General features: G+C 34.8%; 1 pseudogene; it reads right to left on the bottom strand.

The window, feature by feature from the left end:
• Positions 1-8,916: 8,916 nt before the first annotated feature.
• Positions 8,917-9,119, bottom strand: LOC126764797 (small nucleolar RNA U3; annotated as a pseudogene).
• Between the last annotated feature and the right edge of the window lie 7,283 nt (positions 9,120-16,402).

Below are 16,402 nucleotides of genomic sequence, written 5' to 3'. Positions count from 1 at the left end.
GTGAGTCTAGTTTAGAGCGAAGATTCTTGAGATAGGAAAGCTGTGCTTGAAATTAAAATTTCAAACTAAACTTTTTAATTTTCAAAATTATTTATTTTATTTTTTATATGTTTACAAAAATTTATTACAATTTATATAAATAAAAATATATTTAATTTAAAAAATATTTAATACCTGAAAAAAGATTAAATAAAGAAAAGAATTTTTAAAACCTGAAAATAAAAGAGTGGAAAAATATTATAAAAGACAAATACCTGAAAATAAAATAAAGATTATTAATACCTGAAAATAAATAATAATTACATTGAAGAAAGATTAATTGTATAAAATGATAATAATATCTGAAAAAAAGATTAATATTATCTGAAAGAATAAAATATATTACATACAAATAGAATTTACTCTGAAAGCCAATATTAATTAAATAAAAGTAGTGATAAAATCTGAAAAGAAAGAATAATTAAATAAAAATAATAATAATATCTGAAATAAAAGAATAATATTATCTGATTATTTAAAATATAAGGCAAATATTTGTTTTCACATATTATATTGGATTGTGCAGGCCGCCTTAAACGCATAAAATACATACTTATGTACATATGTATGTAATTATTTTTGCGTATTATGTTGAACTGCGCAATCCAATTTCAAACAACACACACTTTTTCTCACATACTTACTTAACAATTTAAATTTGCTGCTTCTGATGATATTGCTGCAGCTGCTAATTTCAATGCTATAAAAACAAGTGAAGTAATTATTTGCAAATTATTTAAAAAAAATCATTCACTTACCTTCTTGTTGTACGAGCCTCCTTTGCGATAGTACGATCACGAATGACATGCGTCTTTCAATCGTTTTTTTATTACCCTTTTTGGGATTTTCTTTTGTCACTATTGACAATAATGTTTTCTCCTTCGCACTCATTCAAATAAATAAAGAGATGAAAGAAACTTTTTTTCATCGCATTTAGGTAAACAAAAAATAACCCGAAAATGTGCGTTGGTGTTAGTGTATAGAGAAAAAATGTGTAGTTGTATTGGAATATTTGTCTCAAGCGGGTAGCCGTGGTTCGCAGGGTAGAGATACATACATTCATATGGTGCACGTATGCATTTATATGCAATACGTATGCACTCAACAATTGACAAACAAAGATATTTACTTTAGATAACATATTGACCTAAGATATGCATTTAGGCAATTGAATACAAATGTGCATGTGCACTTGAAAGCAACCCCATACCATGTAGCATTGCAATGGGTATTTGTACATACATGTTTATATTTATGACTGTATTTTTATATGTTAGCGATAATGCATTAAATATTTGAAATATGATATCCGTTTCTACATAGATTTACAAAAATATTTCATTTACATATGTAGCCGTTAGGAACTGTTCAGAATTCTGAACATAATATATATTGCTGTGATAAATTTAATTTCTATTAGTAAGAAAAATATTTATTTGTATAGTATATGATGTTAAAAGGCAAACGTCTTCTATCCTATCTTGTGTATCTGCACATGCTCATATGAGTGTATGTATACGCATGTGCGCGTTCAGAAATTGAAATCATATTTTCATCACTTATCAATATACTTATTACATGTGCGCGAGTTGATACTTTAACCTTTAACCACAACCTTATCTTTCAGTAAACATTAAAGAAAAATCATCAAAACAACTTTATCTTAGAACAATAGAAGCGCACTATCAGTACAACAAACAATAACAACCCAAATAGTTATTTACTAGTAAACAACTAGCATCTCAATAGTATGAGCAGCGATAAGCATAGCCTATATAAGCAACTGCAACAATAGGCTCGAAGTCACTTTATCATTATCGACTGCCGAGTAACAAGTTCTGTATACCACTTGTAAAGGTACAGTTTAAGTTTAATATATTCAATGCTTAAGTACATGTGTATACTGTGAATTATTAAACGAATAAAGGACCAGTCAGTACCAATCTCATTGGCTGACTTAAAATTATATTTATTTTATTCATAACGAGTAAATAAATTAACTGGCGCCCAACGTGGGGCAGCAACAAAAAAGGATCATCAATAATATCCTTAGTCAGTCTGCCTGAAAGGGAAGAACCTAGTCCCTGGAAACAAAAAAAGGATTCATTTAAACCATCCAAGAAGTTTACCAGTGCATCATCCCACACAACGTCAATCAAAAGAGATTCACATAAAAATCCTAATACGACAACAAATTGAAAGTAAAGGATCAATATACCAACCTTAGCAAACAACACGCTTTCATAGAAAGAATACCATATCAAGCAGCGCTCCAAGAATACAACTGGAGACCGATTTTTAGTAAAATAAATCAACAAATAAACCAGCAAGATGACAGAACAAGCAAATTTAATTGCATTAACCCACGTAGTCGCCGATCTGCAACGACAGTTATCCGAACTACAATTAGGAAGAAGTGCAACCATTCCACAACGAACAGAACAAATATGTTCTTACACCAGACCAGAAGAAGTGGATCTGAATATGTTTAAAACACTAACACAATTTAATGGTGATTACAACGAATACAGGAATTGGAGGAAAGTAGAAACCACATTAATGGAAGACATACGACAATTCGAAGGACATAATATATATGCCCAAGCATTAATAATGATCAGAGGAAAAATTACTGGCAAAGCAGCACAGATCCTGATCAACCACAACGTAAAGAGAAACTTCCAAGACATCATCGATAGGCTAGACGATTCCTATGCCGACAAACGACCAATATACGTTCTGGAGGAAGATATGATGAAAATACAACAAAAGGAACTACCACTGCATGTATATTATGACAATCTGAACCAAGCATTGAATGTAGTGCTATCCAAGATTGAAATGACACACAAGGAAGAACGAATAATCCAAGTATTGACACAAGAAATCCAAGCTAAAGCAATCAGAACATTCGTCACTGGACTGAGAAGTGTAGCTATCAAGAATGCCATCTATGCACGAGCCTGCACAACATTAGCAGATGCCTACAGTATCGCCCGTACAATGCAACATGATTCACGCCATCAGAACCTCGAGTACATTCCACGATACAACCATCATCAGAATCATAATTTCAGCAATCATCATCAGAATAATTATTCTTATCAACAACAACCCCCAGTTGAACCAATGGATATCGATTCATCTACCATATTCCGTAGACCAACGAGACAAGGTTACAACAAAAATCAGCAACAACCACCACGAAATCCGCAGCCTCGACAGAATTATCAAAATCCATTTAAGAAGGTAGCAGGTGCATTGGGATACAAACGAGTACGAGATAATACAAGTCATGCTAATATACAACCGAAGAATCAACGGATTCCAAATTACACACGATCAACAATCAAATACAGAATACGAACAGGAAGAATATTTTTTATTCTAAGGCATGGGTTACCAACGCTTGTAAGGACCACAGAAGAAGGTAACTCAGTGTATATTTTAATTGATAGTGGTGCACAAGAAAATTATGTTAATCCAAAATTCCCTCACGCAAAAAGGATAGAAGTAGAAGGTAAAAAACAAGCCGCTACTTTACACGGTAAATCATTAATTAAATATAAAAAGAAAGTGAATATAATAGGATTCAGTATGGAATTTTTAGAACTCGATACCTTACAAGATTTCGATTTCTTGATAGGAATTAAAGGTTTAAAGCAAATGAAAGCAATGATAGATACCGAAAGAAATGTATTAATTGTGAAAAAGAATAAATTAACAAGAATAAATTATATGATAGGAGAAGAAATGTATAAAAAAGAAATAACTGAATTAATGAAAAGAAATGACCAGAGTAAAATATTACCCTACGTAACTACAGTAGAGGCAGAAATCAGAACAGAAACCAATAATCCTATTTGGGTCAGACAGTATCCATACCCCCAAGCGGATAGAGCATTTGTAGAAACTGAAATAAAAAAATTATTAGATAATGAAATAATACAGCCAAGCAAAAGCCCGTACAATTCACCCATATTGACAGTTTCTAAAAAAGGGAATGACGAGCAAGGCAACCCAAAAAGACGCATGGTTATTGACTTCCAGAAGTTAAATGCGCAAACAATCGCTGATAGATATCCCATTCCGGACATCACCATGATGCTCCAAAACCTAGGAGAAGCACAATACTTCACGACGCTAGATTTAGAATCAGGATTTCATCAAATTAAAATAAAAAAAGAAGACAGGGAAAAAAACAGCATTTTCAATAAATAATGCCAAATATGAATTTCTACGACTACCATTTGGACTGAAAAACGCACCGTCGATCTTTCAAAGATGCGTTGACGACATCCTCAGACCATTCATAGGAGTATGCGCATACGTGTATATAGATGATGTCCTAATATATTCAGCTAACCCTGAACAACATATGAAAGATATCACCAATATAATACACACTTTACACGCAGCCAATATGAAACTCTCGGATGAAAAGTCAAAATTTCTTCAAAGACAGACCGAATTTTTAGGACATATAATTAAAAACGGTAGAATTACAGTAGATCCAGGAAAAATAGAAGCTATAGATAGGTACAAAACCCCTACAAATTTGAAAGACTTAAGATCTTTCTTGGGAATGACCTCATATTATAGAAAATTTATAAAAGGATTTGCATCCATAACGAAACCATTAACACTCTACCTACGAGGAGAGAATGGTAATATTTCAAAGAATAAAAGTAGCTCAGTACATGTAAAATTAGATGACGAAGCACTTAAAGCAGTTGAAACACTAAAAATAAACTAAAAGAACAAATAGAATTATTCCAACCAGATTTTGGAAAAGGATTTGATTTGACTACAGACGCAAGCAATCATGCGATTGGAGCTGTATTGTCACAAGGCAAGAAACCTATAGCATTCATTTCACGTACATTAACGCGAACTGAACAGAATTACTCAACAAACGAAAAAGAAATGTTAGCAATCGTTTGGGCACTGAAGAAACTTAGGAATTATCTGTATGGTCTCACTAGTAATACTACTATTTACACCGATCATCAATCCCTAATTTTTTCAATATCAGAGGACGACCCAAATTCAAAACTAAAATGATGGAAAAATTTTATAGAAGAATACGGAGCAAAAATTACATATATTAAAGGAGATTTAAATGTGGTAGCCGACGCACTCAGCCGTCAAGTAAATGTAACAACGAACGACTCAATACACTCGCAGGAATCATCCTCGTCAATCAGAATTAAAGATGTCAGCGCTCCACTGAACCAATTTAAAACACAAATTGTGATAAAAAAATGTGAACAAAATGCATTAGAAAGAGCAACAATTTTTGCAAACCACGAGAGATTTTATGTTAATTACATCACATCACAAGACTTGATAGATACACTAACGAAAATTATCAAACCCAATATCACGACCGCATTTCACACTACACTAGAAACCTGGTATGAAATTCATGATATTATAAACTCTTCATTTAATATAGAGAAAAAGGTTTTTTGTCAAAATTTATTAAAGGACATTACGAGTGAAGAGGATAGAGAAAATATAATTAAACATACGCATGAAAGAGCACATAGAAACGCAAAAAATAATACATTAGAGATACTAGAAACTTGCTATTGGCCAAATATAAAAAATGATGTAATCCGACTAACTAGAAATTGTAGCATTTGTAAAGAGAACAAATACGAACGCCACCCGACAAAACAAGTTTATGCAAAAACACCCATACCTGAAGGTATAGGCACACAAATACAAATGGACATATTTGAAATCGATAAAACAATGTATCTCTCATGTATAGATAGATTCTCAAAATACGCATATATGAGAAAATTAAACGACAAAAGAGAATTCTACAAAATATTAGAGGAAGTACTCATACAAATATTCCCATTTTGTAATAAACTAATGACTGATAACGAGACTATATTTAATAGCATAGCAGCAAAAGCTCTATTCCAACGGCTATATATTGAACATTCAATGACCGCAACAAACCATTCAACATCGAACGCTCAAGTTGAACGGCTGCATTCAACCATTCTGGAAATTACTAGAATGCGCATTAAACAAAATAAATCAACTGCGACTGAAGAACTATTCAACGCAATCAAGGAATACAATAGGACAATACATTCCGTCACAAAAAGGAAACCTATCGAATTATTTTTTGAAAGGAGCAAGACTGAAGGAATAAAAGAACTGATCGAAAATAAGCAGGAGTATATGCTATCATACCACAATAAAAAACGAACACAAAAGGAATATAAAACAGGCAAACAGTTTATGTGAAACAAAACCGACGAAATAAAACAAATCCACGCTATTTGAAGAAAACCGTACAAGAGAATCGTGAGGACACAATTTTAACAACGGAGGGGAAGATCGTACACAAGGACAACCTCAGAAACAATGATGATGATAACGCTAACATTAATCCTAGCAACATCCTTAGCTCAGGAAATAGCCGACTTACAAGATCGCAAGTACGTGTTAACCGAGACTGACTCATCATTTTTGTATCAAGAACATGAGTACCTATTCCATATGACGAACTTAAGCAAAATACTTAAACCATACTACAAAATCGCCGAACATAAAGGAGAGATGCCTAGTGAAGACGCAACAGAAACAGCATTGTTCAACAGAATAGAAATCCTCAGAAAACAACTACTGAATAATGGACGAGCCAGACGCTCAAGATCTCTTGATTTCTTAGGATCGATTTTGAAATTTATCACAGGAGTCCCAGACCACGTCGACCTGATTGAAATTAAAACAATACTCAACGACATAATTGAAAATAATAACAAACAAAGACAAATTAATTCCAACTTTGAAATAATGATGAAAACATTTAATATTAAGACAATTAAACAAAAAGTTGTATTGCAGGAATTATACAAGGAGTTATTTGACTTAACTATGACAATTAATTTCGCGAACAACGGAAATTTTTATTCAGCAGCAATAAATACGGACGAGATTGAAAGGATATTAGAAAAGAAGCAAACTAGTATATCGGTTATTGACATACTCGAATATGCAGACACGCATGTAGGTAGATTAGACGACACTTTCATTGTAATTTATAAATATCCAGTCATTGAAAAGAAATGCACAACATACAAAGTTACTCCATTATCCTATCGTCAAGGCATTTTGGATATGAATAAAATCGTAAGTAAATGTGGAGATAAAATAATATTAGCATCTAAATGTAAAAGTAATTTAAGTAAATATATTTGTAAACAAGAACCTAATGACAATTGTACAATACCAATGATCAAAGGTTACGAAGCCCATTGTAATGTTATCCAAGAAAATAACGCACCTATTATAGATTTAGGACATGGTAATGTCGTATTACAAGGAAAACATATTTTAAACGGAAAATCAATTGAAGGATCGAATTTAATACAATTTAATGAAACAATTATTATTGACTCAGAAGTATTCTACAACCAGGAACAAGAAATTAAAGATTATATTATAGCTAATGGAAACGAAAGAATTCACATTCTTGAAATATTGAAATCAGAATACGAATATCAATTTGACAACATTAAAAAATTAAACAAATTTTAATACCATTTGAAGAACACCCAATCAAGAATATGTTCATAACTATAGGAGTACTTGTAGTCCTAGGATTAAGTATATTTGTAATATTCAAACTATATATAATTTATCAAACAACTGTATATCTAAGAAACTACAACGCTACCATAGAACGTGTAGGAATGACACATCTCCTCAAGACTCAAGTATAGATCAGGATATCTATTCTTCACAAGAGAGGGGAGAGTTAATACTTTAACCTTTAACCACAACCTTATATTTCAGTAAACATTAAAGAAAAATCATCAAAACAACTTTATCTTAGAACAATAGAAGCGCACTATCAGTACAACAAACAATAACAACCCAAATAGTTATTTACTAGTAAACAACTAGCATCTCAATAGTATGAGCAGCGATAAGCATAGCCTATATAAGCAACTGGAACAATAGCCTCGAAGTCACTTTATCATTATCGACTGCCGAGTAACAAGTTCTGTATACCACTTGTAAAGGTACAGTTTAAGTTTAATATATTCAATACTTAAGTACATGTGTATACTGTGAATTATTAAACGAATGAAGGACCAGTCAGTACCAATCTCATTGGCTGACTTAAAATTATATTTATTTTATTCATAACGAGTAAATAAATTAACTCGCGCATTGACTTGCATGTTCATAGATTCATATATACTTATATGTACATATATTTGCATACATTGCCAAACAAATAATGCACAAGCATACAAACATACATATGCGTACACAACATGAATATGTCACCAACAAAAAATTGATCTTCACAAGACAAATGGCAGCCAAATTGGCGAAGAACAAGTGTAGTACATTTTGCAACAAAAACGATTTCTTTCATGAACGCAGGCGCAAATTCCACAAGCGATCTCGCTTCATTCATAAAAACAGAGGCCGTAACATCTCCCCAAACATGCCTTTGCCAACAAGTCGTCTTTTTGCGACGATGGCAAAAGCCAAAAATCATAAATTGCACAACTTTCGGTGCTTCTCGCAAAAATCTGCGTCGATATGTATTCACGATCATACGTATACATACATACATATTTACGCATGTTTGTAAGCGAAGCTGCTACAGCGGCTAGGGGTGACAATCGGCGGCCATTACTTTACTTATGCCATAGAAATTCTATTGCTACGAATATGGAAATGACAACGAGATAATGCAAATATGCATATTTCTAAAGGTCATTAATTTCTTTGAAGAAATGAAAGGAATGAATCATCCTGAGAAGTATAGTCTTAACTTTTCAACGGCCAACGCAGAGCATTTCAACCAAAAGGTATTTGTTCATTAAAATCACCACTCAGAAGTCGTTTTATCCGTTGTAAGCGAACGATTTTCGAAGAATCATCATTTCTAATATGCCACAAGACAAAATTAGAAATGAACTTTTTAAACCTCTCGCTGTCAGATAAAACGATATACCTCGTCATCGCGGGTCGATTTCCAAAAAATGTAAATGAAGACTAACTACAGATATGATCCTGTAAAGTATAGCCTTAATTTTTCAACGGCCAACGCAGAGTATTTCAACCAAAAGATACGCAAAATAGTTGAGAATTCGCAGAAATGAAAGACAAACGAAAAAAAAAGAAGCATAACTTCAATAATGCACGAGCATACAAACATACATATGCGCACACATGTGAATATGTCACCAACCAAAAATTGAAACATTGTTCTACAAAAACAACAACAGCATAAGCATGGCAACATTGTGTTGTTGGTAGAAAAGCCGAGCTGTGCCGAAAGAAACGAACAAACGATCGCCGATTGTCACCGCTTCGCTTGCTGCTCGAACATCTTCGCAGACAAGGTTGCGTTAGATTCATATTGAGCAAGGTTGCGAAACCTGAATCTATCGCAACCTTTTCCGAACTCATGTAAGAAGTATAACTTCAAAAATAAATGCATTTACAAGCAGTGATGTCAAATAATTTTCCGGCAGAAGAGACAAAGTCATCACTTTTAGAGCTCAAACCTATTGAGTTCCTTAAAAACATTTGTTTAAGAGTCAGAAATTTCTTATGGTATGTGGTGAGCATTTGTACAACTCTGGTGTGTGAAACTATCGGAATAGATGACCTTTTGAAAATATTTTCAACCTTTTTTGCAACTATTTCTGTAACAAAAGAACATCCTGATAATTAGGTAACTGGGACTCAGAGAGATTGTACGGATAGATGCCAAACACAGGACATTTCTGTCTAAATTTAAATTTAGATACAGACATTTTGAGTTCTGTGTTTTGTTGAGAGAATATAAGTGATAGAACTCGGCGAAATCACCGACAAGAGTGAAGGAACTCGATGAAAAAATATTTGTGTGGAGACCTATCCGAACGTGTCCTTTGGCGTAGGTGAATGAATGTGAGTGATAGCACTCGGCGAAATCAACGTCAAGAAGTGTGGCCGCAAGCCGATTTTCACCTTGCGCTGTGGCGCGCCGCATTTTCGCTCGTATCTCGGGAACGGTTCCTCCTACGGCCATGATCACATATTCCATTTCGGTAGCAAATGACGTGACAAATAACTTTTGATTTATACATTTTGCCATGAGATGCGTATTTCAGGCGCTAAGTAGACAATTTCACGATTTTAGGCGAATTTCCGAAATTTCATGGCCGGAGTTGGGGTTGAAGATGCAATCCGATCTCAAAACAAAAAGTTGCATTGTAATCAGGATGTACTAGGTCAACTTTTCCGCACTATTATAAATCCCGAATCGAAAACGTCCGGAATCGACCCACCCTATTACACATCTTTTAAAGTACGCTAAATACTTGTCCAAGTCAATTTTCACTTAAGATTGCAAATTGAACTAAACATTGTTTATTTTTTAAAGAAGCCAAGCATTTTGAATTATTTTAGTTTTCAGTGAAGTAATAAATAGCTTTTGTGCCATATAACGGTTTAACTTTCTTTAACTGTAGCAGAGAGAAAACAGACTGCCTATCTCACAACGTTATGATCGATCCCAACACGTGCGGCGAATTGACGGCACCATTGACGAAAACTTTACGAAAAAATGTGGCAACTAACAGAAGATTTCAAGACCGGAGCATACTCTTGTAGAACCTCCAAAGGTGATCTAGTAACCAATGCACAGAGCATACTAAAATCATGGAAAGAACACTTTTCTAGCCTGCTGAATGGTAGTGATAGCATAACGCCAGGAGAAGGCGAACCCGATTCTCCTATCGATGACGTTGGAGCAGACGTTTCATTGCCCGACCATGAAGAAGTTCGAATAGCAATCACCCGTATGAAGAGCAACAAAGTGGCGAGCTATTTAGATACGGCGGCGAGGAACTGATAATTATAACTAGCTTCTTTGTAAAATATGGTCGGACGAAAGGATGCCCAACGATTGGAATTTAAGAGTGCTCTGTCCAATCAAAAAAAGGGAGACCTCACAATCTGCGCCAACTACCGTCGGATAAACCTCCTCAACATCGCGTATACGGTTTTATCGAGCGTATTGAGTGAAATAATAGGTTGTCAAAAAGTATTGCGGTATTTTCGCTAGTTGGCTCTGAAAGCGCGTAGTTTTATTCGTCGCATCGGGTCATGCTATACCTTTTTGGAAAGCTCATTTCACGCGCTGACACGTGTTTGATTGATTGTCGTTTCTTTTAAGTCGTTCGTGAGTTATAGCGTCGCAAACATGGAGCAAAATAAAGAGAAAATACGGCATATTTTACAGTACTACTACGATAAAGGCAAAAATGCATCTCAAGCGCCAATAAAATTTTTGCAGTTTATGGACCCGATACAGTTTCCATTTCCACCGCACAACGATGGTTTCAACGTTTTCGTTCCGGTGTAGAGGTGGTTGAAGATGCGCCACGCTCCGGAAGGCCTGTTGTCGAAAATTGCGATAAAATCGCTGAATTGGTCGAAAGAGACCGGCATAGTAGGGCCGTAGCATCGGTCAAGAGCTGGGCATGAGTCATCAAAAATTCATTTCAATTTTAATAAAAAAAAAATTCAATAAAAAAAACCGCAAGACTTTTTTCACAACCCATTATTAAAGCCCACCGTCAAAAGACTGATTGGACCTTGTCAGTGTGACTTTAGACCTGGAAAATCAACAACTGACCAAATATTCACCATGCGCCAAATCTTGGAAAAGACCAATGAAAAGAGTATCACCACTCATCACCTCTTCGTCGATTTCAAAGTTGCCTTTGACAGCACGAAAAGAAGCTGCCATGATGCCGCAATGTCTAAATTTGGTATCCCCGCTAAACAAATACGGCTGTGTAAACTGACGCTGAGCAGCATCAAAAGATCCGTTAGGATCGGGAAAGACCTCTCCGGGCCGTTCGATACCAAAAGAGGTTTCAGACAAGGCGAATTTCTTTCGTGTGACTTTTTCAACTCATTTCGAGCTGCAGAACTAAAGCGAGAAGGTACAATTTTCTATAAGAGTGTACAGCTGCTGGCGTATGCTGATGATATTGCTATCATTGGCCTTAACTACCGCGCCGTTAGTTCTGCTTTCTTCAGAATGAATAAGGCAGCGAAGCAATTGGATCTGGTGGTGAATAAGGTGTAAGACGAAATATCTCCTGTCATCAAACAAACAGTCGTTGCACACGCGACTAGGCCCACATGTCACTGTTGGCAGTTATAACTTCGAAGTTGTAGGTAGTTTCGTCTATTTAGGAACCAGCATCAACACCAACAACAACGTCAGCCTCGAAATCCAACGCAGGATATCTTTTGCCAACAGGTGTTACTTCGGACCAAGTAGGCAATTGAGAAGTAAAGTCCTCTCTCGACGAAGCCAAAGCAAAAGCAAAGCAAAAGCCAAACTCTTTTAGTCACTTATTATTCCCGTCCTGCTATATGGTGTAGAGGATTGGACGATGACAACAACTTATGATTCGACGTTGCGAGTTTTCGAGAGAATTGTTCTGTGAAAGATTTATGGCCCTTTGCGCATTGGCAATTGAGAAGTAAAGTCCTCTCTCGATGAACAAAAACAAAACTCTATAAGTCATTCATTATTCCCGTCCTGCTATATGGTGCATAGGCATGTCCGATGATAACATCTGATGAGTAGACGGTACGAGTTTTCGAGAGAAAAGTTCTGTGAAAGATTTATGGTGCTTTGCTGGTTGTCCACGGCAAATATCGCATTTGATGGAACGATGAGCTGTATGAGATATTCGACGACATTGACATAGTTGAGTGAATTAAAACACAGCGGCTACGCTGGCTAGCTCAGGAAGTGTTCGACGCAATACCCGCCGCGTTAAGCATTGGACTTTTAGGATTTATTGTAGGAACCACGTACCAAGTTTCATCGAGATATCTCAATTTTTACTCAAGTTATACCTTGCATGGACGGACAGACAGACAGTCAACCGGATTTAAACTTTTCTCGCTCTCTAATCATTTATACATATATATAGTATAACCCTATGTCTATTTCGATTAGCTGATAATACGTACAACCGTTAGGTGAATAAAACTATAATACTATGTAGCAACTGTGTTGCAAAAGTATAAAAAACTGTAATTGAGACCATATTTATTAAAAAAAAAAACCAACTGCCAATTTGGGTACTTAAGCTTTTTCTTTGGCTTTGTTGGGTTAGACAAAATTTTAGTTTGCACTATTTCATTATAATTTTACTGACATACATATATTTTGCCGTCGGCTATTGCACTATTATCGTTGAACTAAAATTCTATATATGGTATAAATAAATATAAGTACATCCGCGATTCATACATATACATATACATACGAATAACGCACCCATTAGCATAATATTTGTTGGTAGCAAACACTATAGCGACAATACACACTAAAGCAAACACCAGTATGAACTTAATACCATGAGGAAAAATTGCGATTGTCCTTCAAATCATTTGTGTGCCGATTTTATACCTTTATTTCGTGCGTACAATATAATATATATATCTTATATACATCTATACTAATATTATAAAGAGGAAATGTTTGTTTGTTTCGAATAGGCTCCGAAACTACTACGAAAAATTCTTTCACCGTTGGAAAGCTATACTATCCCTGAGTGACATAGGCTATATTTAGTTAAAAAAAAGAATAGGGTTCCTTACCAAAACTCCGATAATGTAAAAAAAATACCAAACAACTTTCTTTAATCGCGAATGCTGCGAAAACGATTGAAGATATAACAAAGTGATATACTACAATTTTATAGAACATATCATTATCTACAAAAAACGTCGCGACATCATACCTCTAACTATTATAGTTTTGTCACAATAAGCGATTTTATATAAAAAAATTAATTAAAATACCACTACTTGAAAAGGCTCTTTATTTATACCTTAGTATTGATTCTTATCAAAATAAATGATTTATTATTTAAGATCGCTTCAAAACCTTTATATAACTTTTTGAATTATTAGATTCTGACATTCCATTCAAAAGATATCACGAGTTAAAAATTTTTAAAAGTCGCTCGGCGGCGAACTATGCGTTGTAGAGTTGTAGGCGTCAGGGTTAAGACAAAGAATGTATAATAATAAGAAGGAGCAAATGTTAGCTGTGCTAAAATGTTATTTGACATTAGGGAACATCGAAAAAATTTCGAAGAGTAATCGAAAAAATTTCGAACAGTATGAAGGAACACACCATTCAAAAGGGGAAGCAAGCCAATGTTTACCACTCTATAAGGGAACTTGCCAATTGCGTGCACCACGATATAAAGGAACATGAGAACCACCAACCTACACCACACTGTAAGGGTACTACTCCATAGAAATTGCACACGCAGATGTTCTTTGATATGCGCATAAGTTAAAATTTGAATAATGTGTATTACATAAAAATAATTATAGGGCAAATAATCAAATAAATAGTAATTAAAATGGAAATAAAATAAAATGAAATAAAAAAACAAAAAAGTCAAAAAAGTCAAAAAATATATACATATTTTAGAAGTTCATGTAGGCTTTGAACCCGAACAAAATATTTGGAGTTGCAAAATGTTGATCAGCTAAGCATACAGCACCAAAGCCAACTTTGGAAGTAGAGAATTTATTGTGGTATACGTACAATAAAAGCGATATATACTCCTCTACCCAAATTTTCCACCACTTTATGAAGGAACACGACAAACTACACCACATTAATAAAGAACATGAAAAATGTCAATGTCAATATGTATGCAAAAATTCAATGCCCTGGATTGGGTGAAATTGCGCCAAAATAAGAACAGGAGAAATGAGAATACTGATTTCAATGAGAATGTTGACTTTATGCATATGCCAAAATCCAATGAAAGAGAGTATGCTTTGGATTGGCTAATTTTTAACTAAAACTGTTGTAATAATTGGAAATGGTTAAAAAGCAATAAATTGGTGTGAAATTGCGCCAAAATAAGAATAGGAGAGAGAAATGAGAATATTGATTTCAATGAGAATGTTGATCTCAATGTTGCAATAATGTACATATGTATTATATGTACATATATGCAGTGTTATTATACATTCTTTGGTTAAGATCACTCGCGCGATCGGCTCCCTACTGAATGGTCGTGTGCGGAATTAAAAAAAAAATGTCGCTTGATAATACTTCGTTTAGTAGGTAACTAAACCCATTCAAAAAGTTCTTTTCAGATCTAGACCCATATATATAGCACAGATATTGTACATTTAGTTATCCTAAGAAATGAATTGAATAAGTTTTATGATTTAATTTTAATAAATAGGTTGTAGTTTTGTATGTTGTTATAGTAGGTAGTTGTAAGAACCTCAAAGATTAGTTTAAAGGCGTTTTTTTCTTTTATCATTTAAAAAAATGCCCAAAAGATCAAGATCTCAACTTTCTAGAAATAATTCCCATGCCAGGGCCACAAAAATATGTCGAAATAAAGAATCTTCATCTGAAACTGAAAATCGTCTTTTAAGTCAGAGAGAATATGTGACGCAATCGCGTGCCAGAGAGTCGAGTACCGAGCGTTCGCAACGGCTCGCTGAACAAAACATGAGAGCGTTCCCAACGCCTTCAAGACCAGAGAGAACGACAACAGACTTCAAGAGCTAGAGTTCGCAATCGAGTTGAAGCTCACAGTAACAGATCGGCTTTTAAATACGATCCACAGATTGATTATGCTCAACAGTCCTCCGTCCAAATCGGCGACATGAATAAGATTTGCCCTAAGTGTTCTGCCAAAAAATGGGTCCATGAAACTAATGGTATGTGTTGTGCTTCTGGAAAAGTTACTATCCCCAATATTCAAGAACCACCACAGCCAATAAAAAATCTTTTGACAAATAATCATTCGCTATCTAGACATTTCCTAACCAACATCCGTAAGTACAATAGCCTTTTTCAAATGACTTCGTTTGGCGCCAAAGAAATAAGAGAAGGTAATTTTATGCCAACTTTCAAAATAGAGGGCCAGGTATATCATCTTATTGGTAGCCTTTTACCACCATCAGGCCAAAATCCACAATATACAGATATATTTTATTTCAGACGCAGATCAGCTTTCGTTGAGGGCAAACATAGCTCCAACGCTAAAAATAGATTTAATTAATGAACTACAGACAGCACTGAAAAGCCACAACGTATATATACGAAGCTTTAAACAAAATATTGAACGCAACTCTTCGGATAATTTAAAGCTAATTATTCTTTCCGACCGCCCACCGCAGACTGCTCACCCGGGTAGATACAATTCTCCAGCTGTAAACGAGGTAGCTGTTCTCTTGGTTGACGAAGAAAAAGGCCCCAGAGACATAGTGCTGCACGGAAGAGACGGCCAACTTAAAAGGG

The sequence above is a fragment of the Bactrocera neohumeralis genome, unplaced genomic scaffold (assembly GCF_024586455.1).
Source record: "Bactrocera neohumeralis isolate Rockhampton unplaced genomic scaffold, APGP_CSIRO_Bneo_wtdbg2-racon-allhic-juicebox.fasta_v2 cluster09, whole genome shotgun sequence".
NCBI classification, from domain to species: domain Eukaryota; kingdom Metazoa; phylum Arthropoda; class Insecta; order Diptera; family Tephritidae; genus Bactrocera; species Bactrocera neohumeralis.
Note: the sequence above shows the minus strand (reverse complement) of the source record. Positions and strands in the feature narration are given on the sequence as shown.